Here is a 26978-nt window from a genome sequence, read left to right as displayed (position 1 = left end):
AGACATATCATATATTCTTCTTTCTTTCTCCGGGCCTTGAGTTTGACACATGTGCCCTAGATCAGTGGTTCTCAAACTTTTTTCACCAAATACCACCATTATGACCGATGTTAAAATACAGTAGCGTAGGCCTACCCTATTCAGCAATGCACAGTTCACGCAGGAGGCACATTTATTCCTAATGAGAATATTACTTATTGTTGACTTTTGTCAGAGGGGAGCACTAGAACTGGCACTGAAACTCATCCACACAACTCTCATACTACTTGAGAGGCAGCCTCTCACACTAGGCCTGCAACATATGAGGAACATCTGCCATGTCCGATAACACTGTTCAATATTACGATGACAATATGACTTGCGATAAATAAACAAATACTGAAGTGTGCATATTAGCTCTATATATAAATATAAATATATAAATAAATATATATATATATATATATATATATAAATATAACACTAGGCTAAATGTTGTTTCTGGAGCAGCAACAGTAATGTTTACAACGGCAAAGTCACCATATAAACTCATTAATATCTCACTGGAAACAATCTAACATGTTAATAAAATAAATCATATTCCTGACATGAAAATACTAAGTGAAGTTTATAAAGACTGAAGAACACTGACATCAGTCAGTATCAGTCCTTCCTCCTGTCCTCTGTCCTCTGCTGAAGGTAACATTAGGGCTGATAGAGGGGATAGGGGCTGCTTTGTTTCAGCCAGCTGATCAGTTTACAAGTAAGATATTCAAGATTCAAGATTCAAGATGTTTATTGTCACGCCGGTTATACAGGTACAATCGTGTGAAATGCTTTTTGCTGGGAAGCTCCATTAAAATAATAAATTATATTACAATTATAAAAGGAAATACTTTGTAGAAGGGCATATTAAGAACATATGCATTAAGAACATATACAATATATACAGTATAAGATATATTTTTGTGTGGTGTCGTATGAATTATCTATTGAAAAAACTGTTCCTCAGTCTGCTGGTGTGAGTCCTGGGGGTCCTGTATCTTCTACCAGAGGGCAGGAGGGAGAACAGGTTGTTGTGGGGGTGTGTCGTGTCCTTAATGACCCTCAGGGACTTCCTGAGGCACCGCTGGGTGTAAAGCTCCTGCAGGCTGGGCAGCTCGCACCCGGTGATGTGTTGGGCCGAGCGCACCACCCTTCCCAGCTCCTTACGGTCCACGTTGGTGCAGCTGCTGTACCCGGTGGTGAAGCAGCCTGTCAGGAGGCTCTCTATGGTGCCCCGGTAGAAGTCCCTGAGGATTTGTGCTTTCAGTCTAAAAGTCTTGAGTCGCCTCAGAGCGTACAGTCTCTGCTGGGTCTTCCTGACTACAGCGGTGGTGTGGGTGGCCCATCTCAAGCTCTTATGGATGTTGACACCCAGGTATTTAAAGGTGTCCACCCTCTCCACCGCTGTGCCGTTGATGGTGACTGGGGGGTGAGTGCAACCCCCCCTCCTGTAATCCACGATGACCTCCTTGGTCTTTGAGATGTTCAGGGAGAGGTTGTTGTTCTGACACCACTGTTCCAGGGTGGTCACCTCCTCCCTGTAAACCGTCTCGTCGCCATGGGAGATCAACCCCACAACTGCTGTGTCGTCCGCAAACTTCACGATGGTGTTTGAAGCTCTTGTTGCCACACAGTCGTGGGTGTAGAGGGAGTACAGGAGGGGGCTGAGAACACAGCCCTGAGGCGCTCCTGTGCTTAGAGTCAGTGAAGTCGAGGTGAGGTTGTCCATTCTCACCACCTGGGAGCGTTCCGTCAGAAAGTCCAGGATCCAGTCACACAGTGGTGTGTTCAGGCCCAGATCCTTGAGCTTACTGACGAGCCTGGAGGGGACTATGGTGTTGAACGCTGAGCTGTAATCCACGAACAGCATCCTCACATAGGTGTCCCTTCCTTCCAGGTGGGAGAGGGTGGTGTGTAGGACGTGGGCGATGGCGTCCTCTGTGCCTCTGTTTGGGCGGTATGCAAATTGCAGGGGGTCGAGTGTGGGGGGAAGCATGGGGCAGATGAGGGTCCAGACAGATCAGAGCAGATGACCGACTGATGGAGACTGAGCTGTACTGAAATTAGTGAGTATATTGTTTTTATACTAGTTTATATTTTTGTTATGTGTTTGTTGTTGTTGTTAAGAGATTGTGGCTTTGTTTTCCCACCGTGTGACTGCCAGTTTCAGGAATGCATTTATTAGGGATGCACAATACAGATAATGGGGAATTTGGTCAAATGACATTGCACTTTTAGGATTAACTAGCTAGCTAGCTAGCTAGTGTTTTTTTGTGAGATTGAAGTTTGTTGCTAGTTTATAAGGTAACTAAATATATATGTTTGCAAGGTACATACAGTATATTGATTAATGAAGTGAATGAATTTTATATGTTTAACTTTGTAAGTTTTGAGTGCTTTATTTTATTTATGGTTATGGTAATATGTGTCATGTTTACTGTAGTAAGCCCTAAGGTTGTATAATAAAGTGTTTTATTTGTTATGTTTGTTGCAGTATTCATGTCTGGATCCAGCGGTAAGCCGGGACCTCATTTACCGGCGTATGGTGGATGCCGGATCACTGGCTTCAAGCACGTTGGTCAGGATGGTGAAGGTGCAGCGGTCAACTGAAAGGAAGGCAGGATTCCTACGGCAGGAGGTGACCAAAAATTTACGACGAAATGAGAAGTTGCAGAGGCAACTCAAAGAAGCGCAGGCCAAGCTGAAAATTCAAGACGGTAAGAGTTTGAAAATTTCTCTTAAAGCAAAAAATGCAAGTTTGAGTTACCATTACAAATATGTAGACATTATGTGACAAAGGCGTATTGAAGTGTGCATCTTACATAATATGTTGTGTGAAGTGCAACAGCAGGTCAGAAGCAAGATGCATTAGATGTAATGAACACACTTTTTTGAAAGGTGTGAACATAATCATAGATAATTGAAAGTTATTATTGTGTTACAAATTGTTATTTGTTGGTAACACCATTTATTTACATAATTGTTGTTGATAAGGAAGGCCTAAGCAGTTATTATTACAGCTTTGGTAATTTGTAATTGTTAACAACTACATGAAAACATTTACAATGAAAGGTATAGTATTATGTATGCAAATGTAATTGAAATACATTTTCACTCAGATACCATTTAAAAAGGTATAGACAATAGGTTATGTACAAAGTTTTATGAGTCTGGTGAGAAGTATTTCAGTTTCATGTCTGTTGGTTTTGGACATGGCATTCTCAGAAAGATTTTCCATCAGTGACTATTGTTATTGACACGTGTGTGTTTGTGCATTGTGTTGTAGAAGTCTCTGATGGTGAGCTGATGGCGGTGGCTCTGGAAGTGGAGAAAAAGTGCAGAGAAGAAGAACCACAAGTCTGTGAAATTAAGGACTTGGTTCTAGAAGTGGTGCCAGGAGGGGACAGTACGGACATTGTCGGCAGCTGGGATGACAGCGTCTAGAATCCTTCTGTCGTCATTAGCACTTTTAGTGTTATAAATTAGTGTTTTTGTAAATAGGAAGTTGTGTGTGCTGTGTTGTTGATGCACTTTTTTATGTGCACTTACATTTACTATATTTTATTTATTTTTTTTATGTTGATTTTTTTACATAATGTTTGTAAATAATTGCACTAATCCTAGTACTGTCTTTTGAAAAACTGTTTGTGCAATAAATATTACTTTTTGAATGAACTGTTATGTGGTTGTGTTTGATGTTTGTTTGGTAAAATTTGGCAAATGTTCTAACAATGTAGGAAATGTATTTGTAAGATACATGTTAGTCAACAGGGGCTCATATACAGATGTAGGCAAAGTTGTTGGTACCCTTCCGTTAAAGAGAGAAAAACCCACAATGGTCACTGAAATAACTTGAAATTGACAAAAGTAATAATAAATAAAAATTTACTGAAAATTAACTAATGAAAATCAGCTATTGTTTTTGAATTGTGGTTCAACAGAATCATTTTAAAAAACAAACTAATGAAACTGACCTGGACAAAAAATGATGGTACCCCTAGAAAAGATGTAAAATAATGTGACCATAGGGACATGTTAAACTAAGGTGTCCTGTAAATAGCATCACAGGTATCTTCAAAACTTGTAATCAGTCAGTCTGCCTATTTAAAGGGTGAAAAGTAGTCACTGTGCTGTTTGGTATCATGGTGTGTACCACACTGAACATGGACCACAGAAAGCTAAGGAGAGAGTTGTCTCAGGAGATCAGAAAGAACATTATAGACCTTCATGTTAAAGGTAAAGGCTATAAGACCATCTCCAAGCAGCTTGATGTTCCTGTGACTACAGCTGCACATATTATTCAGAAGTTTAAGGTCCATGGGACTGTAGCCAACCTCCCTGGACGTGGCCGCAAGAGGAAAATTGATGACATATTGAAGAGACGGATAATACGAATGGTAACCAAAGAGCCCAGAACAACTTCCAAAGAGATTAGAGGTGAACTCCAAGGTCAAGGTACATCAGTGTCAGATCGCACCATCCGTCACTGTTTGAGCCAAAGTGGACTTAATGGAAGACAACCGAGGAGGACACCAAATCATAAAAAAGCGAGACTGGAATTTTCCAAAATGCATATTGACAAGCCACAAAGCTTCTGGGAGAATGTCCTTTGGACAGATGAGACAAAACTGGAGCTTTTTGGCAAGTCACATCAGCTCTATGTTCACAGACGAAGAGATGAAGCATCCAAAGAAAAGAACACTGTACCTAATGTGAAACATGGAGGAGGCTCGGTTATGTTATGGGGCTGCTTTGTTGCATCTGGCACAGGGTGTCTTGAATCTGTGCAGGGTACAATGAAATCTCAAGACTATCAAGGCATTCTGGAGCGAAATGTGCTGCCCAGTGTCAGAAAGCTTGGTCTCCGTCGCAGGTCATGGGTCCTCAAACAGGATAATGACCCACAACACAGCTAAAAACACCCAAGAATGGCTAAGAACAAAACACTGGACTATTCTGAAGTGGCCTTCTATGAGCCCTGATCTAAATCCTATTGAACATCTGTGGAAGGAGCTGAAACATGCTGTCTGGAGAAGGCACCCTTCAAACCTGAGACAGCTGGAGCAGTTTGCTCACGAGGAGTGGGCCAACATACCTGTCGACAGGTGCAGAAGTCTCATTGAGAGTTACAGAAATCACTTGATTGCAGTGATTGCCTCAAAAGGTTTTGCAACAAAATATTAAGTTAAGGGTACCATCATTTTTGTATAGGCCAGTTTCATTAGTTTGTTTTTTTAAATGATTTTGCTGAACCATAATTCAAAAACAATATCTGATTTTCATTAGTTAATTTTCAGTGAATTTTTATTTATTATTACTTTTGTCAGTTTCAAGTTATTTCAGTGACCATTGTTGGTTTTTCCTTCTTTAACGGAAGGGTACCAACGATTTTGCCTACGTCTGTATATGCAGTATATATACTGTACATCTGCCCTCATGTGTCAGTGCAGGTTAGTTTTGTTCAGTCAACACCTTGTTTAGTTGTGAGAATAACTATAGTTATAGTTATTGCTTTAACCTCTTTTATAGACCTAGGTATTAAATTCTTGGTTTATAATGTTTTGTTATTTTTTGGGTAAATAAAAAGCCCAATTACTTCAACAACTCCTGTTTCCTTGTTGCCTCACTGCTTGGTGCCTAACACTTTAAATAAAAACTTGCATGTAGTCAATCACTGTTTCCATTTTTTTTTTCATAGATTTAATGACATGTTGAAATGGGGTAATAATAATTGTACTTTTATGTTTTTATTTCCGAGTAATTTCCTTTACACTTTTAACATAGCGTTAACCTTAATTGTCCAGAATTTGTTACAGAATAGAGATGTTAATAATTAAGCGCTTAACCAACGTTAACAATTTTAAACGATTAATAATAAGAAATTAAAGCCGCAAGCGGCATTTCGCGGGTTATAGCCTTTCGCGCTCAACGCGCCCCCCTAGTCGTCGATTTGTATGAAACTTTCAGCGGATGTTTCAGCCACTCTTGTGAACATATGCTGCTTTGGAGACGATGGGCCAAAGGCTTGGGAAGTTAGGTCTATTGATGTGCTGAGCCCGCCCCTTAAAAATGAATTGGTCAATAACTTCACAACACAATGACATATCAACAAGCTTTATGCAACTTTTGATGAGCCTGGTCCAATAATGATTCGCAGAAAATATGCCAGCAATCAGACCTACGGTTTAGGAGGAGATGTCAAAAATGTGTTTTTCAAAGAATTCAACATGGCGGAAAATCTAGTCAGTGGACTTTCGTGGTCCAAGAGACTTTTTTGTAGATCACATTCAGCAGCACATGTCTGTCAAATTTCTAATCGATGGGATTTATGGTGTGAGGGGGCTGGCCGTGAAAAATTTTATAGCGCCACCATGTGGCCAATTGTTTTCATATTTTATGTGAAGCATTATGACATGTACAGTTATGGTACCAAGTTTCATATCTCTAGCTCGTTCCAGCTCACAGCAAATTGAGCAAAGGCATAATTTAGCATAAAATGCTGAATAGGCCACGCCCACATGCACCGATCAATATCACACTTCAGATCTTGGTTAATACTTGTCCCCAGAGTATGTGCACCAAATTTGATAAAATTCTGTCCACCGGATCTTGCGATATAAGTGTTTGAGAGTTTTGGCCCCTTCGGGGCTATAACCCTAATAATAATAATAATATCAAATTCACACAAACTCAATAGGGTTATGCCCCTTCGGGGCTATAACCCTAATAATAATAAATTCGCACAAAGACAATAGGGTTATGCCCCTTCGGGGCTATAACCCTAATAATAACAAACCGGCGCAAACTCAATAGGGTTATGCCCCTTCGGGGCTATAACCCTAATAAAGAAATGTAAAATAAAATTTGAAAGTTGAGCAAAACTCAGGAGTGGCTTGTTACTTTAAGGAGAAAAGCTGGTCCACCTTAAGAGAGTCTGAGCTGGCGTTGCAGGATACAGGAAGTTGGCTCTGGTCTCGCATGGATGTATAAAGAGAACTAAATACAGTGTTGGAGGCGGGGCCCCGTTCATTCCTATGAAAGTTGCTCAGTGGCGCATGAAGACAAAATATCTCGACTTCCAACTGGAAAGTACCCTGTAGCTTCTACCCGGTCACGGTGTCGTCTTGGCTTGCTAACTTCGCCTCCCAGCCCTCGCTTCGGGCTGGGTCTCATTCACATGAACGGAGGAAGGGAAATAACTCTGGATTCGGCTATTAGCGCATTTTACAACTTTTAGAACCTAATGATTTAAATAAGGGCTATTAGATAGTTCGTACTGAGAAATTGATTCACCTAAAAAACTAAATTATCCGCTGAGTTACAGACGTCTCTTTCCCAATGTAAGTCTATGAGAAAAAGTATTTTTGGGCCCAATGGAATCACGTAACGGACACGGAAGTTGTAGTACCGCTGTTTGGCCACTACGAAAGTTATGATCAACGACCAGCGCTCTTCCTGGGGGCTTTGTAGTATTGAGCTGACGAGTTGTATCATTTATTCACTGTTATGCTCCCCCTCCTTCTGATCATGCTGATCCTGTCTCATGCCTAATCTTGGGGTACGTCCCAAAGCTCTTAATTGCATCCCTGTTTCCCTCACTTGCGTCTTTTCCTTGCGTCTTAGTCCCTCCCACCAGGGAAGCATGGAGAGACGCAAGGAAACCATGCGAGGAGAGAGGAAACGAGGAAATACGATTTAAGCGACATGAGACGGTCGTCTCCTCTGAAGCGTCACGTGAAGCGACGTCCGTTTCTGATGACAGCAGCAGCTGATCACATCTGGATCAGCTGTCAGTCAACTTTAACAGCTGTTTGCGTCTGAACTGTACTAGTACTAATAAAGACAAGTGCTCTTTATATTATTTATTCATTATTAGCGTCTGTAGTTATTGATATTCTGATTTTGAGTTAATTATTTCATAACCCAGAATATGACTACGGTGTTTTTTGAACACTGGACATTATTTATTAGGATAAAGGGAAAATGTAAATGATGTAACTCATATCAAACCCGATGTTCAGGAATGATCAGCCTCATGTGACTGAATGGAAATGAGGATAAATGATGTAAAAGGTGTTTGTTGCTGACAGACAGACTCTCCTTCTCTCTCTGACTTTAATAGTTTCATTAATAAAAGTTAACGGGGGAAATAACAGATCATGAAAAGAAAAACCTTTCTAAAAAAATGCAGAAAGTTATCTTGAGTCAGTTTGTCAGGTTTTATAAACCCCTCCCAGTGTCAGGCTGCTTCACTGGCGGTGTGTGAAGGAGAGCTACTACAGGTCCTTCTGCTGCTTTTCAGAGCTTCAATTAACACAGATCTGAACTAGATGGTGAATCAGAAGACAACTAAACTATAAAACATTTAATCTGTGATCTGTTTTCACTCCGGTATAAAACTCCAGTGATGTTGAGAGGTAAAGTTATTAGATCAGTCTGATCGGCAGCAGCGTCCAATCAGTAACTGATATCCAATAAGGGGGCGTGTCGGTCGGTAAAAGACTTCCGTGGAGGATACGCTGGTTTATCCTCGCTCATAGCTCCTCCAGCAAGCCTCCTCGATCCTCGATGCACTAATCAGAGCTTTGGGACGGTCTTCAAAATGGCGCACCAGAACAACTTCCGGTTCAAGCGAGGATCGAGGAGCGAGGAAACGGAAATTAAGAGCTTTGGGACGTACCCAAAGTCTGTGTTTCTTCTCTCCAGGTGTGGCTGCTCTCTTGATTGGGAGTCAATAAAGAGGGGGGTGGGATTTAGGATCACTCTCTCTTCCACTCTGGCCTGGCCTGGCAGCAGCAGCATAGTGACCACTTGTTGTTTGTTTTGTTCATCTTTTCTGGTGAGTCCGGTGGTCTAGTTTTCGGTGTTTTGTTTCTGTTTGTCAGGGTTTAGTTTGGGGTTATGTTGTTCAGGGGTAGAGGGAAGTACCTGGTTCCGCCGGCTCTGTAAGAGCTGGGCTGAGGTGGCTTCCCCTCTTTTGTTCCTTTTTGCCGGCTCACCAGTTTGGTTACAGACGTAGGCAAAATTGTTGGTACTCTTCCGTTAAAGAAAGAAAACCCCACAATGGTCACTGAAATAACTTGAAACTGACAAAAGTAATAATAAATAAAAATTTACTGAAAATTAACTAATGAAAATCAGCTGTTGCTTTTGAATTGTGGTTCAACAGAATCATTTTAAAAAACAAACTGATGAAACTGGCCTAGACAAAAATGATGGTAGCCCTAGAAAAGATTGAAAATAATTTGACCATAGGGACATATTAAACTAAGGTGTGTCCTGTAATTAGCATCACAGGTGTCTTCAAACTTGTAATCAGTCAGTCTGCCTATTTAAAGGGTGAAAAGTAGTCACTGTGCTGTTTGGTATCATGGTGTGTACCACACTGAACATGGACCACAGAAAGCTAAGGAGAGAGTTGTCTCAGGAGATGAGAAAGAAAATTATTGACAAGCATGTTAAAGGTAAAGGCTATAAGACCATCTCCAAGCAGCTTGATGTTCCTGTGACTACAGTTGCACATATTATTCAGAAGTTTAAGGTCCACGGGACTGTAGCCAACCTCCCTGGACGTGGCCGCAAGAGGAAAATTGATGACAAATTGAAGAGACGGATAATACGAATGGTAACCAAAGAGCCCAGAACAACTTCCAAAGAGATTAGAGGTGAACTCCAAGGTCAAGGTACATCAGTGTCAGATCGCACCATCCGTCGCTGTTTGAGCCAAAGTGGACTTAATGGAAGACGACCGAGGAGGACACCACTGTTGAAAGCAAATCATAAAAAAGCGAGACTGGAATATGCCAAAATGCATATTGACAAGCCACAAAGCTTCTGGGAGAATGTCCTTTGGACAGATGAGACAAAACTGGAGCTTTTTGGCAAGTCAAATCAGCTCTATGTTTACAGACGCAAAAATGAAGCATACAAAGAAAAGAACACTGTACCTAATGTGAAACATGGAGGAGGCTCGGTTATGTTCTGGGGCTGCTTTGCTGCATCTGGCACAGGGTGTCTTGAATCTGTGCCAGGTACAATGAAATCTCAAGACTATCAAGGCATTCTGGAGCGAAATGTGCTGCCCAGTGTCAGAAAGCTTGGTCTCCGTCGCAGGTCATGGGTCCTCCAACAGGATAATGACCCAAAACACACAGCTAAAAACACCCAAGAATGGCTAAGAACAAAACATTGGACTGTTCTGAAGTGGCCTTCTATGAGCCCTGATCTAAATCCTATTGAACATCTGTGGAAGGAGCTGAAACATGCAATCTGGAGAAGGCACCCTTCAAACCTGAGACAGCTAGAGCAGTTTGCTCACGAGGAGTGGGCCAACATACCTGTCGACAGGTGCAGAAGTCTCATTGAGAGTTACAGAAATCGCTTGTTTGCAGTGATTGCCTCAAAAGGTTGTGCAACTAAATATTAAGTTAAGAGTACCATCATTTTTGTCCAGGCCAGTTTCATTAGTTTGTTTTTTAAAATGATTCTGTTGAACCAAAATTCAAAAGCAGTCTCATTTTCATTAGTTAATTTTCAATACATTTTTATTTATTATTACTTTTCTCAGTTTCAAGTTATTTCAGTGACCTTTGTGGGTTTTTCTTTCTTTAACGGAAGAGTACCAACAATTTTGCCTACGTCTGTAGTTATGGGTAAAACTTTAGGGGTTAGTTTGGTTCTTTTACTTAACTTGGCTCTTTTGTTAATTATTGGTCTACTATTTCTGTGTTGCTCTTACATAAAAATTTGTATATTTTTTGAAAATTCTTGTGATTATGTTCGACCTCGTCAACGAGCTTTTCTCGGGGTCGTAATATTCACCGACAAAAAACTGTACGCACACTGCTACATTCACAGCTTTGAATGGGCCATGGATTGCCTTCCAACGCCCTCTGGAAAGCACTGTGCTTGGCCAACCTGGCAAAACCGTCATCCACAGCCCTCTTTCCTCCTTCATAGAGAGGCAAAGTAATTGTTGTCAATATATTGCTACATAATTTGTATAATTTGTTTACTTCTGCTAAGCATCGTTTCATTCAGTAAATGTAGTGCTTTTATTTTGAAGGCTCCGCTAAGTTACCTGAGAATCTCGTTAGGCTGCTCTCGCGTGAGTAGGACTCAACCAGCAGCACCGGTAAGCAAGCAAGCAGTAAGCATGGACAATTGTGCACCGGTTAAGAGTTAGTGGCTCGTCACAACGGACTTTAAGTGGATGTGAATCTCTGAAGATTACTCCTTTTTTGCAGCATACCGCCAACGAAGTATTTTGTTTGGTTTATCTGTATTTTACTTTGTAAAATGTTATTTCACATGCTGTGCATGCTATTTTTATGTTAAGTAATACACGGTGTTGTTAATGCAGACACAGGAGGCAGATGAAAAATTAACAAAAGGCTTTATTGCCAAACTGTGCAGAGGAAATGATCAGGGCAAAAACAGGGCTGGGGATTAAAGCCACGCAGGCAGGCAGGGCTCCTAGGAACAGAGAAAACACGATCATGGTCTACTTGCAGGTTTCCATAAAGTTAATATAGTACAGGCTTTTCATTTTGTAAACACTAGTTATAGCAGAAACCCTACATATGCTACAAATATAATAGACTGGGTTAATAGCTCTATCCAAACAAACACCACGACTTCTTCTTGAGTACAACTCCTCACTTGTTGGCTACTCATCAATGATGGATGACACTGAACTAATCGTCAAGGTTGAAAAGCACTCTGATCTCTATGACCCACAGAATAAGTTCTACAAAGATGTCAAAAGAAAAGCAATGGGAAGAAATTGCCTCTGCTATTGGTTATGAATGTAAGATTATTTTATTAGTTTTTACATCTCCTTCACCTCCGTCTGTAACAAACACTCACACACCTGAAGGTTTGTCACTATCCCCTCCAACAACAACTCCCCTTCCATGCCAAAGCAAAGTTCCTTCACTAAATGTTAAAGGACAATGGAACACAGAAATATTTTAAATGGTGGCTGTTATTGGAAAAATGATTTTGTTATTACCCCATTTCAACATTTCATTAAATCTCTGAAAATAATGGAAACAGTGATTGATTACATGTCGTTTTTTTATTTCAAGTTTTCAAAAAAACAAATTTACATGTTAGCAAGGCTACTGTGTAATTATTAACAAATCTTAAATGTTGTCATTTCAACACTAACACAGTCTTGGTGACTTGACTTTAATCAAGTTCTGTGATTAGTTAGTTAGAGTTTAGGAGCCCTACACCATTCTGTCCTGCCAGGAAACTCAGCCTTCAGGGGAGGTGAAAAATGTGCTCAGCTTCTCACGTACTTCATATGCATCTCTGCTTCCGCAGTTTCCACCCCGGTTTGGAACTTGTGGAAGTACGGCCCCTGTGTGTTCGGCCTCATCCAGCCACCTTTGGTTTCGGGATGGGGTTAGCAGGTAATTGTGCAGGATGCACGCCGCCATGACCACAGAGTCAACATTTTCTGGCTTCATGTGGAGCACCCTCCATCTAGCTGACAGGATGCCGGAGGCACACTCAACCACCGTCCTAGCCCGGGACAGTCTGTAATTAAAAATCTTTCTCCATCTTGGGATGTTGGTCCCAGGAAACGGCCTCTTCAGGTAGGTCTTGAGCGGGAATGCAGCATCACCCACCATGGTGTATGGCATTGGGCCCTGTACACCTGACTCTGGTAGAGGACTGTCCGCAGGCATGTCCAAACTTTTGGCCTCCATCCCTCTTCTGAGTGCAGAGTTTGAGTAGACTCCACCATCGCTTGACCTTCCAAAGTTCCCCACCTGGACAAACGTGAAGCTGTGGTCAGCAGTGCAAGAAGTACAATGCAGAATGTCTTCTTGTAGTTGAAGAACTTGCTTCTGTATTTTTTAGGTGCTACTATGGTCACATGTTTTCCATCAATGGCACCTATGCAGTTAGGGAAGTCCCACTTGGACCAGAACGATGAGGCAATGGCTTTCCACATGTCCTCATTTGGCCTCAGAAAGTGAGTTTCTGTCATCCGCCTCTCAATTGCCCTGCAGGTCATGTGAACACTAGCGGCAACAGTGCTCTTCCCAAGACGATATTGGAAGGCAAGGCTCAAGAAGCTCTCTCCTGTGCCTAGGAACCTGTGTAGGAAAGAAAAAAAAGTTGTAATTTTTATTACGTTATAATATTTTTTCCCCCTACAGTTGATGAATGCAAGGTGCTGCGGGATGCATTTGTTAAAAACAAAAAAAATGTGCCAAGTGGCTCTGCTGGTGGCACCATAAGAGTGGAAGTATGATAAAGTCATGTATTTCCTGCTGCCTCATGTGCAGCCAAGAAGGTTAGTATTTGTTCATGCTTCATTTTCAAGCCAAACATACTGCATTTTCGTAATTATTAAAACAATAGTATGTGAAGTTGTCTAAAATGTGTGTTCTTTTTAATAGTATTGGTACCTGGTTTTCATACTGACGTCTAATGGACTGGAGTACAACGGAAGAAGATTCTGATGCAGGACCATCATCCAGACCAGAAACTCCAGTCCCGTTAAGGCCATCCACCCCAACTCCGTCATTAGCATCTGTAAGGTCCACCACCCCACCCCCACCCCTCCTCACAGGTTACAACACAGAGGTCCACCACTACTTCCCCCCAACCCAGAGTGCAAGCTCTGATAACAGAGTCTGCTACACTAAACAGAACAACATGGGAGAGGAGAAGAGCATCTTTTCCCTTCACATCAACAGAGCAACAGTTACTGGACATAATAACTCAACCTGCAATAACACCTGCACCACATGTTCCTTCACCATGAAGAAAAGTATTACTTCTGTCTAAGTTTGGTTCCAAGACTAAACAGGCTGTCTCATGGGTGCCAAGACCAGGCCCAAATTCACATCCTGACCCATTTGGCTGGTCTTGAAGCTCAAGACCGGGGACAGTTTCCTTCCACACCCCCGGCGAAGATCCCAACAACAAGTCAGCAACATCCAACAAGTTTTCTCTACCAATCCACACCTTACTACCAGGACCAGTCCACTGAACAGCAAGCACCTCCACCAAGACCCCCCTAACAGAGACCCCAACGCTCCTTCATGGAGGAACTGCAAGACCCCTCACTACCAGCATATCACAATTTTGAATAAAGTTAGTTATTTTTTGTTTGTTATATCAAACCACACCCGCTAGTGATATTGCATTTCATTGTAGTCCTTATGTTGTTCTTTTACTTTTTGTTATTCATGTTTGGGTTTTTTTTCCATAGTATTGTAATTTATTTATTATAAAGTTATTTTTTTAAAGGTTAATACATAAGTAAACTGTTTATTTTGCTTTGTATTATAATAAAAAAACAAAACACTTTACTTATATTTACTCTGGTCTTTATTAATGCATGTCCACAAATTGAAATAATTCTAATTAGTTCAGTGTGACAGCAAGCCGCTGTTTTGGTTCAATGGCAGCCCTGTAATTTGTTGTCTGCCTGATCAGGTCGGTTCCAAACAATGAAAGTAGATTATTCATTTCTTCAGCGCTCATTCTGAAATACATCAGGTGTTTTTCTCTATCAAGGTGTAGTTCAGCTACAAGGTTGTGGCAGTACCGATTTCCTCAGACTTTAGTTGTTCAGGCAGAAGACTGAAAAACAGTTCCCATCCACATAACAATATAAAATAAAATGCCTCCTTAATAATAATGAACAAATGCCTCAATAACAAACAATTAAGGAAACTGAAATATTGTTTTTATTTTTCCTTTTACCCTCCTTTAAAGTTTTCCCCAAATAAAGTACACTGAAAGAAATGGGTATAAAGGGTTTCAGTGAAAATCAACAAATGAATAGAATAACAAAATAAAGCCTGCAGGCATTAGGCTATCATGAGGCAAGCCAGATCCTTGCACTAATAGCACCTAAACGTCTTAGTGCAGGTAACCCAATTGAATGGTATTTATTTTGTTTCCCCAATTAGGATAGTCAACACTCTCAATAAAAAAAACACAAAGAGCACAGAATCTCAAAAGGGCCTAAAACAGACCAGATTTCTGGTTTGGCTGATAACACATGTTGCATTGAGTGAAGGAGAGATCAGAATGACACTGGGTTTTTCAGTTTCCCTCCTCTTTTAAGCCCTACAGAAAGGGCGTCGTTACACCCTGATTGGCCAAGAGGGGAATGCACCAAGCTGCTCTCAACTATCATTTAAGAGCCAGTCCCCACACTCTGCGCAACAGGTGAACTGAATAACCCTCTAATCACTCAGCAACTCAACCAAAAAACACCAGGGAAAAGGGAAACAACAGCAAGCACCAGAGAATTGGCAGCTGCCACAAGGTGGTGAAAAGCTCCAAGTTGCCTCCTTCTCAGATTGAGCGGGTGAACCCACATTCTTCGACGTTGTCTTCTCTGGAGCCTTTGGAGCAAAAGATAAAGCGCTATGGCTTTTCTTCTGTCAAAAACTCGCACTGAAAACAAATGAAAACATGATAAAAAATAATTAATAAACCGCGTTCCTTTTTTAAAAAAAATGCGAATAGGCCGGTAAGTTGATCAAAACAATTGAAATAACTTCATAGCCTACATATAAAACAAAGTTCATGATAAACATGCAGTTTTAAATATCTTTTAAATTAAACAAATAGCAGAAGAGCCTACTTTTACCCATGGTGAAAAACAGTCTGGAAGTTGAAAGAAGATCATAACAAGACAAACGCACAGCAGAGACTGAACTCGGTGTCGGAACATCAGCATCTGTAATGTAAATTAATCTCCCGCTCCAGATGTAAATTAAATAGTTTTTGATAAAAAGCCTACCCCTGGAATGCTGTAGAACAGAAACCCCAAAGCCAATGGAAATGTTGTTTAAAACTGTGCAAGGCAAAGTGAAGAGGGATTGCTGTAGGCTTTCCATTACTACTAATGTATCTAGTTATTTGTTTGTTTTTATTAATATTTACAAATTACCACACAGTTCTTACCTTTTTTGTCTTAAATAAATATAAAGAAGTTAAATGGCCAGTAAAAGGCAAACTCTATGTAGAAAGAAGGGGCTGACAGCAGCAGCTGAAACACAGCAGACACGCAGCTGGTGTGAACGCCCAACGCATGTATCACGCAGCCGCCACGCGCTCCTGACGTTCTCAGTGTGTCCGCGGGCTAAGTAGTGAGCTGATCATCTGATTACTGCCGACTGTGTGATTTGTGTCAGGTGGGTTGATTGTGTCATGGAGCGCGGAAAACTGCTGGTGGGAGGAGAGCACACACACACACACACACACACACACACACACACACACACACACTACCATGCACGCACAGACAAGACAGACAGGGGAACTGGAAAACAGGGAAAAAGGGAAAAGACACACTAGGAAACTGAAGTTATGGCTGGGACCATAACAGGTCGAACTTTTATTTTCTTGAAAATGTGTGTTTTTTTAAGGGAATTATAGGCAAAATCCCGCCCCCTTCCGGTGGACCACCATTGGAGTTTATTACAGAAAAAATATGTACTCCTCCTTAAATATGCCTCCCACAGAACAGAGAGACTGTCTCCGTAACATTATATACGATATGCAAAAAATTCACTTTTGAGTAGCTGCAAAAGAATGTATGTTAGTATATATTATTAGACATAATTATATCCTAATTGTAATTTCTTGTCTGGAGGCCGAGTATCATAAACTCAAATTTTGCAAACCTAACGATATGTCTAGTGTTATTCTAATTTATTTTCTCAACAAATCCAATCAAAAGACCACAACTAACAATGTGTTAGGTCTGTCAATACTTTCTGACTAAATGCATTCTTCAATTACCCAAATAACCTGATTCCTCTGAGAAACCAGGTCACTGACTGACCTTTTCACTCAGTTACAGCTGGTTTTGCCTGCATGGTTGTTGTCAGGTTCGTCAGACCATAACACTGAAGGACGCTGTTGTGACACTTGAGGTCAAAACGTTCAGGTAGAATATAAAGGAAAATATATATATATACTTACATCGGCTTTGGGCTTCTCTTCATTTGAATTTCCTCCTCTTCCTCTTCACTGTAGGAAAACAAGCAGTAAGAGCTGATCTGGAGTCTGCCGTATGAATTGTGTGATGTTGTGTCTGTGATAAACGCTAAGCGATAAACGATAAGCCCTCTATAAAAATGTTTTACTTACTTACTTAAAAGAGTGTCGGTAATTATCTTCTCTGACGATGGACGGATAACTTGGCCAAGGGGAAAGTGGTGTTCTGACTAGCTCTTTCAGCTTGTGCAGATAACTTTCATAGGGAAATGCAGAAAATGAGTCAAGGCAACAATGTCGTCGTACTTCATCTGCCAGATGGACCAAACCATGTACATTAGAAACAATTTGATCTTTGCCATATATCTCACCAAAGTGACGAACAAAAGATATAAGTAGGGAGTGAGCATATTGTGTGTGGCACGATAGTCTAGGACTTAATAAAATAGCAATAGCAGAGAGGAGTAGCATGACATTTCTGTACATATTTCTGTCCAGAAAGGTACCTAACATTAAAAGTCCTGTGTACAGCAGAAACTGCCTTAATTCCGTGGCCTTCCAAAGATCTAATTCCCTCATCGATCTAGGCTTTCGGACAAACTCCACAGGAACATAGATAGGGACGCATTTCTAACAGTTTTGCCGGAATCCAAAGGACCCCTGAGCCAGATGTGTAGCATTCGCCTAACAACACCTACACAAACCAAATGCATGTAATCTAAAGGGAATTGTGAAACCATACCGACACTGCTGCCATGAAATGGATGTGGCCCTTCACTATGATGACTCTCCTCAACCATGTTTTCGTCTGTCCTTAGACCGTAGTCTGTACATGGGAATGTCTTGCGTCTGATAATGTATTTTCCAGGCCGTGCACACTTGTCACAACCATTGCGTTTTTAACAAATGACCTGGCTGGTGTGTCACCAATGACTGTGTCCGGTTTGAGCATCAATTTCTTTCCCTCAAAATCAAAACCTTTTTCAAGCTGTTGTAACTCAGTAACAAAATCTCCAAGGAACTCTTGTGCTGAGCTCGGTTTCTTTGGTCCACAGAACAAACCTATCACTACTGGTTCTTTCATGGGAACACTCCGTAGCAGACCGAGGATGGGACACAGTTGCAGACTAGAGCTCTAGAATAAAGGAAGTCCATCTGTGTTTATTTGCAGCTTCAAAGTGAAACTGTCTCTGCCATTGTGTGTACGTACTTAGCGCATTTCTAAGCAAAGGCAGAATACCAAAATAGTGTTCTGTCCCCTAGCCCTTTCCAGAATTGAGTATTTTGTCTTAGTCCTGAGGAGGGTCCTAGCATCCTTTGGAAGATCGGGATGGCAAATACCAAGTATGCCTTATAGTGCTGTCAAAGCAGTCAAAGAAATGCCAAAATGAATGGCCTGTTGGAAATGCTGTCAAAAGCCCAGGACACACTGGGAACATCAGCAGCACGTGGTAGCTACGGAACTTGTTGTTTTTTATTTCGGCGTCCATGTTAACAGGTTAGAGCAGCCACACAGCCCGCGTGAGCAGCATGTTTTACGAGCGGCTCGGCTGTGTCTCTAAAGATTCAAGGTCTTGCCCATTTTTACTGTGAGCCATGCGCGATTCACAGCAGCGACAGAAAGTGAAGCTCTTTTTACTGTATAATGACATCATACCAGCAACATTATTACAGTTTTGATGTCTGCATCTGTAGAATATGTCACAGACATGAAAATATCTGAATATTATTTTTAGATCAACACTTCCTGCTTTCATTTCAAAATAAAATCCCTCAAGCATTTTTTTTCTTCCTGTGGACAGAGTTCCTTCATTTGTTAGTGTCAGGATCAGACTACAGGATATTTTTGTCTTTGACGATGGTCACCATGTCAGATCTAATGATCACAGCACCATAAACTCTTACAGTGTCTTGGTCGGGTGACTGGCAAGACTACAAGTGTGACCACGACGAATCACGGCACGTCATATTCCACGATCAGGCGCGAGTTCAGACGTCATCGGGGAGGTGGTTGAAGCAACTGTCAGTGCTTGGGTAATGATAATTTAGCATATTCCCACAATTAGGACCGGGGATATGCCGGCATAGCTAGCATATCATAGCATATCTACTCACCTGGTTGATGAAGTGCTTCTGCTATTTCTCGCAAAACATTTGCCTTTTTTGACTCTGTCATGGTACTCCCTCGACGAAACGTCAAATAGGCAAGGGTACAGTTGCCATAACTCAATGAATTTTTCGTCAGTTTGGTTGTCCCACCTGACAGCATCAAACTCGGCATCGCTCCTCCTTTTTCTCCATGTTTGTTTATTACCAAGTGACCCGACTGCGACTGCGCGCTGGAGAGAGCACCTGATTGGTCAACGCAAAGGAACACGTCGTTGGAGATGTGCACTAGGCGTGTCAAGACAAAAAATTCGGACAGGCTAGACTTTTCCTCGGGGCGTCGTGGGGCGTCCCTGACATGACGTCGGTTGTCGTGTACTATGACACACTACACGAGATAAGAGGAGCGATTTTCACACACGACACTCATTTATCGTTCCCGATCCCCTACGACGGCCGTGTCGGACTATAATCGGGCTGATATGATGTAGTCTGATCCCGGCATTATACAAGGCTTTTATTCTGAAATATTTGCAGGACAGTGTTCATTCTTTGTGTAGCAGAAAGCTGTGTTAAGGAGGAGGAGGTGTTAAGGAGTGTTAAGAAGACATAACCTATTTTGTTCATGTTTCTACTTTACGAAATCTTTTTGATCAATAATGTTTTGTGTGTTTACTTAGTAGCATTTTATGAAAAATATTATATATATATATATAAACTGGAAAAACAAAGTTTGGAAACTTGTGTTTGGTGGATTATTTCTCTGTTGTTACTATGCTAATGGTCATTGTATTTTACATCGTTGGAAAGCCTGTTTATTTACCTTCGCAATGATGTCCAATTTGTAAGGATCATGCATTTGTGGGATGAGCAGCACAGCTGATTATGTGGGTAACGCCCAAGAAAAATTTGCCAAAATGCTCTGCCAATGGTAAACAGTGTATTCTCCTGTTGGTATTGACTCTTGTTTTGAGTTGTTTGATGGATTGGATGATTGAACTCTCTATCAGTAACAAGGAACAAACAAGACATATTGGCAATTTTACACTTTATTCATTTAATACTCCATCAGGAGCCTCAGTAGCGGGAGGAAGATCCATACGCAGCCACAACAGCCTGGCACCTCCTCCTCATGCTGGTCACCAACCTGGTCACACGTTGCTGTGGGATGGCGTTCCATTCCTCAACCAAGATTTGTTGCAGGTCAGCCAACGAGGTTGTGTTGGTCACTCTAACACGTACAAGCTAATCCCACAAGTGTTGAATTGGGTTGAGGTCTGGACTCTTGGCAGGCTGTTCCATTCTCTCTACTCCCACATTGTGGAGGTAGTCTGTGATAACCCAGGCTCTGTGGGGGTGAGCGTTGTTTCTTGGAGGATTAAGTTAGGTGCCAGATTGTGGAGATATGGGATTGCCACTGGCTGCAGAATCTCATCCCGATATCTCACTGCATTGAGATGGCCTTCAATGATGACAAGCCTTGTTTTGCCAGTGAGGGAGATGCCGCCCCACACCATGACACCGCCCCCACCAAAAGATGTTACTCCATCGGTTCAACAATCAGCATAGCGTTCTCCACGTCGTCTCCATACTTTGACCCTGCCATCAAACTTTCGCAGACAGAACCTGGACTCATCACTGAACATGACATTCCCCCACATGTTCATGTTCCATTGTCTGTGTTGTCGACACCAGCGCAAACGGGCCTGACGGTGAAGGGCAGTCATTGCAGGCTTCCTGGTAGCCTTATGAGAATACACTGTTTACCATTGGCAGAGCATTTTGGCAAATTTTTCTTGGGCGCTACCCACATAATCAGCTGTGCTGCTCATCCCACAAATGCATGATCCTTACAAGTTGGACATCATTGTGAAGGTAAATAAACAGGCTTTCCAACGATGTAAAATACAATGACCATTAGCATTTTAACAACAGAGAAATAATCCACCAAACACAAGTTTGAGAACTTTTTTTTCCCAGTAAATATATTTATGACAATTTCAATGCTTTTATTAATTATTATGGTTTATTGACTTACATAACCTTTTAACTTAGGTTGTACAGATTTTAGTGATATGATAATCACTGCTTGGGGAAGGGGTTTGTTGAATGGTTAATTAGTGTGTATGAACTGCTGAATGAACCTAAATGTCTTTGAAGGCTGCCAAAGATTAATCAAACGTAGTCCCTCTAAAGATAAGACCTGATACAATCCTTTTCCAAATCTCGTGAAAAAAATAGTGTTTGGAAACGTGAAAGATGACCAGGTCTGATAAAGTTTACTTCTACCACTTGATTAGAGGAACAATTCACCACATTATGAATTTGTTTGAATATTTAGAATCAGCGCAGGGGGCTCATGATAGTGGAAAAAAAACTCAGCATCAAAGTATAGTAAAGCTTTTAAATGGGGCTAAATACTCTGTGGGGAAAAAAAAGATATACAGTGAGCAGTATGATTACCATGTCATACAAGCTCTTGTGGGTCAACTCAGCGTCGAGCAAGCGCTTTCCTGTGTCAAAATCCCACCGCATGCATACATTCATGCCTCCCCTTGCATGCATAACAGTCATTTCCATGCTGCCGTGACCTTTCGTTTTCCCTGAGTCCCGTAAGGGAAGTGTCGAAAAGGCAAACCCTGCAGATTAATCACGACGCCTCCCTGACACAGAGCTTTGATATCACCCCGAATGAAAAAAAAGCAGAATGGAAGAGTGTTCCTGCAATACTACCAATCGGATTAAGTTTCCTCCTGTCCTCGAAATGTGCAGCTCGGAGATCAAAGTGTGAAGATTGTCAAAAGCTCAGTTCTGCAGCTCTGCTTCGGCACAGCTTCCTGCTGTCTCCCCGATAAAAAAACGTCTCTCTCATCGGCTCAGTGACCTGTGTGTGTGTTGTTGATGCATTTTCTTTGATTGCAAAGAAAGTCAATACCTTCGAGAACATTCCATGAAGCCACCATGAATGGTGTTCAAATTAAACTGATCTAAGATGACATTTCTTTTTAGCTTCACTCAGCATGTCAAGTCATGGCTCCGGCTACAATATTCCAACGTAACCTTGTCAAAACATAACAGAGTGTGTGTCTGGACCGAAGCCTGTGGCCTCACACGGCTCAGCTCATTTACATGGAGTGAAGGTCAACTGCAGGCTCGTCTTGCTAGACGGAGCCTCTGTGGAAGACTTGAATTATTTACACTTCATTCCCCACTCTCAGGACAATGGGTAATTGTGCTATTTTGCAGAAAGAATCGCATCAATATGAACGATTAATTAAGGAAATTGAAAGAGAGAATTATTTTTGTTTTATTTTACTCTGCTGTTCTATCACCCTAGGGACAACCAGGCCATAATTAAAGGTTAAAAAGGGGATTTTAAAATAGGACATTTGATATTGAAAATGAACTACTGAATTACACTTTTCCTTTTGTTGGTATTCGAGATGCCACAGCAATTACTGATTAATATTGTTGTCTATAGAGGGTATTTGAGTAATAACTTAAAGTTGCAGTAGACAGAAATGGAGCAAATATGATTAAAACAAGCTGAATCTATGAATCAATATTCTGTTACTGTAATGTCCATTTCTCTCCTCAAATGTTTTCAGAATCATCTTGTAGTGTACTGTTAAGCTGTAAAATGAGAAAGTTTGTGACCCAGCAGCCATGTTGAGATCAGTTGAAGAAATACCAAGCACCGCCCACCAACCGGAGCACAGCCAATAGGAATGCTCTCTCTCTCTGAAATGACCTGTGATTGGTCAAAGTCTCCCGTCACGGGCTAGATGTTATAAAGCCTGAAAACAGAGCCATGAGGAGGAGCAGAAGTCTAGTTTTCTCTCAGAACACTTGAATTACAATATGCTGAAAGGTTATTATGGAACTTTTGCCCAATGATGCCAAAAATGTGTTGCCTACTGAAGCTTTAATATTTTCTTTGATCATTTTCCACTTTATTTTTCTGTTTCTTTATCCATTTGCCATTTTTTTGTTGAATTTCAAGTTCCTCTTTAACACACTAGTGGTTAATGGTTTGTTACACAGAACCATCTGAGAAGCCGTCATTGGAAACTGTTTGGAAAAGGGCGAGCACTTTCAAAAACTACTTGGCAGATTGACTGGATGAACCACCTGTCAATCAAACTCTTACCGAAGCCAGTCTGGAGAAGAGTGAAAACATTGTTTCCGTTGAGACAAGCCTTCAGTGTCGTTCTTTTCTCTTCTTTCAATAAAGAAATACTCTCCAGTTCTAATGGAACTGATGCTACTGCAGCATCTACGCTAACCTCTTCAGGAGCCGCCATTGTTGTTTAGAACAAACAGTCGCCTCAGAAACAAAGAACAGAGAAGACAAACATAGTGGAGCAGAGAATGAAGTCACTCTCCCTCTATCTTTACATAGCAAATGTTTTGTTTGTCATTTTATAATTTAAATTTCTTTTCTCTTTTCGTTCAGTTTTTCATCTTCCACACATTATACACCACACCCAGGTTGTTCACTGACAGAGATCAGCCTGTGGCAGGGATTGAGGGCATCACTTCAAATTGATCTGTACATCTCTTTCATTCTGCTGCTCTATTTGGAGCTTCAGGAATGAATGATAGCTTTGTGCTCGAAGACAATGTCACATAAGGTCTGTGATCGAAATCGACTGATGTCGTCGTCTACAAAAAGTTACTCCACCATTCCATCAAGGTGGATCAGACACCACCGAGAACAAAACGCTGAAAATGATACAGAGAGTTGGTTCTTTTATTTCAATGTGTAGTACTTGCATTGTGTGCCCCTAAGTCAGATTTGACTGGAAATCTACAGGATTGGTGTATCATTGGAAAGCACAGCTGTGGCTGTTAACAATTGTTTTGGCCTGTTTTCCCAAAGTTTAACTCAAAGCTGACATACTGAATCTTTTTTGGTACGTTATTATCTTGTTAAAATGTTATCATTTATTTTCATCTGGTGGAGACATTGATTGTGGTTGGACTGGCTGTCTCTGTGCCACTTTTAGATCTCATACCTTTCTCACATGCGACAACCTCTGGGTCTGAAAAATGAAGCTAATGCGGAAGTGCTTTAAAACCTGCATTCTTTCTAACAGCCAGCAGGGGGCGATTCCTCTGGTTGCAAAAAGAAGTCTGATTGTACAGAAGTCTATGAAAACATGAGCCTACTTCTCTCTTGATATATTACGTCAGTAAAAGTTATTTATGGTCTCAATGGCTAGTTTCAAGTTTTCTTCAATACAGCAAGATGTTCATTTAGTAAATCATGGTCCCATTTAGAGTCAGATAGACCATAAAGCAGGGGAAGCTTTAAGGCGGGGCTACCTTGTGATTGACAGGTCGCTACCACAACGTTGTCTGGGTGTTGTCCGTGTTTTCCTCTTACAACTTTAACCCTTTCTCAGTGTGCTTTTAGTTCATGAAAGTTAATTGTAACTTTTTGGTCACCTAAAAAAGGCTTATTCAGCGTTCGGTTGTACTTAGCTCCACCCTCTCGTATCACTTCTGGTTCCAAAGAACCAAGATGGCGACGGCCAAAAACCAAGATGATTACGGCTAAAATGCAGAATTCGAGGCTTCAAAACCGTAGTCCACAAACCAATGGGTGACGTTACGGTGACTGTCCACTTCTAATAAACAGTCTATGCTCTTACCTGACAATGCCAACAAAGCCTTTTCAAAGTTGAGCTAGTGAACACAAAGTGATGTAGATGGAAGTTAGAGTGAAATTACTTTCATATCACAAAAAATACCTCACCTCTGCTACTTTACTGTGTAATTCTGTTATTTAGGTAAATACATTACTAAAGACGCTACCTGTCCGTCAAGGCCATGGCCAGGATTTTTGAAATACTTAGAGTAGGTCATGAGTCTAAATATTCCAATTGCAACCCTCCCCATAGAATTATTTTTGATTAGCCACCAAAAAAAGTCTGAAAGTTTCTATATAAGTACTAATCTTTATATATTCTAACAATTGTATCTCCCTACATGAAGGTCTAAATGCTTTTGCAAAGGCTTGTCCACACTACGAGGATTTTCTAGTTACAAAATACTACATCCTTGTTTTGTATTTAATTAAATAGTTTTTGTTTGAAAACTGTTAAATTTAGAGGTATATAGTGTAAAACAAAACAGAATTGGCCTTTATGTGTAATCTGTATGTAACTGCGTAATGTAAGCTTTCCTCATGTTGTTAAAGGTCCCATATCATGCTCATTTTCAGGCTCATACTTGTATTTTGTGTTTCTACTAGAATTGCGTTACTAGGCGACAATTTGGGCCCATGTTTACTTCCTGTCAGCTGATGTTATTTACATACACTGCAACTGGATATAAACTGGGACACCTTTAGAATGTTTACGTTTAAAACTGTGTAATGGTCTAAATATTGTATATTTATGACATCACAAATGGACAGAAATCCTGACGGCTTGTTTCAAACGCACAATTTCTGAATACGGGATGTGTGTTGAGCGTTTTGATAGTTTAACAGGATTTAAGCACTTTAACCTGCTTTAAAAATATAAAAGACATAAAAATCTCACTTTTTACAATATGGGACCTTTAAACCCCTAATGTCCCAGAAACATCAAATCGATCAGCTAGCTGTTCATGCACATTGGCGAGAGCTCTGCCATCTTTGTTGTAATCACCCATTTTTAATGTTATCAGCCGTTTGAATGGTCATTATCAGTGGTTATCAGTACCATTTTAATGCTTCAGACGAGTCAAACTGCCCCTTCCACGTTATGAGATTGAAACCTATAATGTTGTGAAAGCAAACTTTAGGTTTAGGCAACAAAACTACTTGGTTAGGTTTAGGAAATGAGTGTAGTTTGGGTTAAAATGAGAATGTTTGTTGCGTAACTTACACGCGTTGTGTTAGTTAACCACGTAGCCTAAGTTACGTAACAAAAGTAATGTAAAATAAGTCGATGTTGACTTTTGGTTTCACACGGGACACAGAGAGCGGTCTCCTGGGTCAAAGTCCTGTGGTTGGGGCTGTTGTGGATTTTCTGATACTCAGGTTAACTCAGTCAACAGGAAGGAAGAGGCCCCGGAGCTGTTGTTGTCTTACACATTAAGTTTATTGAAGCTTGATCAAGGAGCAATTGTCAGGTCCTCCACAACTCTGCCCTTTCTCCCTGGTGCTCAGTGTTTTATCCTCATCATGTTTTGACTTGCGCGGTTCCTCTGGCATCTCTGACCCTGCTTGCCCCAGCGACTGGCTCTATGATCCCTACTACAGACACAGCTGTACAGATAACGGTGGCGCCCCTTGACAGGAATCCAACCCAATAATGTCAACAAAAGGGACACTCTGAGAGACACTCTGACCTCCCGACCAAGGAGACAGGAATAGATAGAAAATTCCATCACAGGGGCGGCTGTAGCTCAGTGGATTTAGCGGGTTGTCCTTTAACCGCAAGGTTGGCAGTTCGATCCCCGGCCCCTACTGTCTGCATGTTGAAGTGTTCTTGACACTGAACCCCAAACTTTACAGCCCACCGCTCCTACAATGCTTAGAATGGGTTAAATGCAGAAGTAAAATTTCACATACAGTATGTACCTGTATGTATATGAGGATTCTAAATTCTAAGTTTAAGTTAAGTTTCGACCCCGACCTCCTCCCTACACAGACTTTGTCACTCTTTGTACTGTAATGTACTGTACTGTACTTCCTCCTTTGCTCCCATCATAATTACTATGGCTACTAGAGGTTGGCGCCTTCTGAACCTACTAGTAGGTGTAGCAGGCCCCTTCTAACCCATATCTATGAGGCAGATAACCGCTATCAGCCATGAGTCATAAAGCAGCTAATAAGTGCACACAACCTCCTGTAAAATTAGGCCGAT

At 41.2% G+C, this 26978-nt stretch overlaps 1 long non-coding RNA gene across 1 annotated transcript; it reads right to left on the bottom strand.

The window, feature by feature from the left end:
- Positions 1-8608: 8608 nt before the first annotated feature.
- On the bottom strand, positions 8609-26479 carry LOC119504407. Its single transcript, XR_005210557.1, has 3 exons — positions 26469-26479; positions 18073-18078; positions 8609-8711 (listed from the first exon to the last, which is right to left on the bottom strand). It is a non-coding gene; the product is annotated as an uncharacterized LOC119504407 (long non-coding RNA).
- Between the last annotated feature and the right edge of the window lie 499 nt (positions 26480-26978).

This window comes from Sebastes umbrosus, chromosome 16, assembly GCF_015220745.1.
Source record: "Sebastes umbrosus isolate fSebUmb1 chromosome 16, fSebUmb1.pri, whole genome shotgun sequence".
In the NCBI taxonomy this organism is placed as follows: Eukaryota; Metazoa; Chordata; class Actinopteri; order Perciformes; family Sebastidae; genus Sebastes; species Sebastes umbrosus.
Note: the sequence above shows the minus strand (reverse complement) of the source record. Positions and strands in the feature narration are given on the sequence as shown.